Below are 1,702 nucleotides of genomic sequence, written 5' to 3'. Positions count from 1 at the left end.
ATATTGGAGCTGAGACTCCTAGTCTTGACTCCGTCCCCGTCGTGAGGGACTTCCCTGATGTGTTTCCAGCAGACCTGCCGGGCATGCCACCGGACAGGGACATTGATTTTGGTATTGATCTGGTGCCGGGCACTAAGCCCATTTCTATTCCTCCGTATCGCATGACACCGGCAGAGTTGAAAGAACTAAAGGACCAACTTCAGGAACTCCTAGATAAAGGGTTTATTCGTCCTAGTGTGTCATCGTGGGGTGCACCGGTTCTATTTGTAAAGAAGAAAGATGGCACAATGAGGATGTGCATTGATTACAGACAGTTGAACAAGGTGACAGTGAAGAACAAGTATCCACTACCTCGTATTGATGATTTGTTTGACCAGCTCCAGGGGCAAGGGTATTTTCTAAGATTGATCTCCGTTCAGGCTATCACCAGCTGAAGATCAAGGATTCGGATATTATGAAGACTGCCTTCAGAACTAGATATGGGCACTATGAGTTCCTGGTTATGTCTTTTGGGCTGACTAATGCCCCAGCCGCGTTCATGCACTTGATGAACAGCGTATTTCAGCCGTATCTGGATTCATTTGTTATCGTTTTTATTGATGATATCCTAGTGTACTCGCGTAGCCAGGAGGAGCATACTCAGCACTTGAGAGTGGTGTTACAGAGGTTGAGGGAGGAGAAGCTATATGCCAAGTTCTCCAAATGTGAGTTTTGGCTTGGGTCTGTAGCTTTTCTGGGACACGTGGTGTCCAGTGATGGTATTCAAGTTGATCCAAAGAAGGTAGAGGCGGTGCAGAGTTGGCCCAGACCGTCCTCAGCCATGGAGATTCGAAGTTTCCTCGATTTGGCAGGTTATTATCGCCGGTTCGTCCAGGGTTTTTCCTCTATTGCTTCGCCCTTGACTAAGTTGACGCAGAAGGGTGCACCATTCGTATGGTCAGACGAGTGCGAGGAGAGCTTTCAGAAGCTCAAGACAGCTTTGACCACAGCTCCAGTGTTAGTTTTGCCATCCGCCTCAGGTTCTTACACTGTGTATTGTGATGCTTCGAGAGTTGGGATCGGATGTGTGTTGATGCAGGAGGGTAGAGTTATTGCATATGCTTCTCGTCAGTTGAAGCCTCATGAGCAGAACTACCCTGTACATGATTTGGAGTTGGCTGCTATAGTTCATGCTTTGAAGATTTGGAGGCACTACTTATATGGCGTATCTTGTGAGGTATATACGGATCATCGCAACCTTCAGCATTTGTTCAAACAGAAGGATCTTAATTTGAGGCAGCAGAGGTGGCTTGAGTTACTCAAGGATTATGATATTACCATTTTGTATCACCCGGGGAAGGCCAATGTGGTGGTCGATGCTTTGAGCCGAAAGGCGGTCAGTATGGGTAGTTTGGCATATATTCCAGTTGGGGAGAGGCCCTTTGCAGTTGATGTACAAGCTTTGGCCAATCGGATGGTGAGGCTAGATATTTCGGAGCCTAGTCGGGTGTTGGCTTGTATGGTTTCTCGGTCTTCCTTGTATGACCGCATTAGAGAGCGCCAGTATGATGACTCGCATTTGCTTGTCCTTAAGGACAGGGTCCAGCATGGTGATGCTAGAGATGTGTCTATTGGTGATGATGGCGTGTTGAGGATGCAGGGCCGGATTTGCGTGCCCAATGTTGATGGGCTTCGGGAGCTGATATTAGAGGAGGCCCACAGC

The sequence above is a fragment of the Nicotiana attenuata genome, chromosome 5 (assembly GCF_001879085.1).
Source record: "Nicotiana attenuata strain UT chromosome 5, NIATTr2, whole genome shotgun sequence".
In the NCBI taxonomy this organism is placed as follows: Eukaryota; Viridiplantae; Streptophyta; class Magnoliopsida; order Solanales; family Solanaceae; genus Nicotiana; species Nicotiana attenuata.
The sequence above is the reverse complement of the archived record's forward strand: the minus strand, read 5'-3'. Positions refer to the sequence as shown.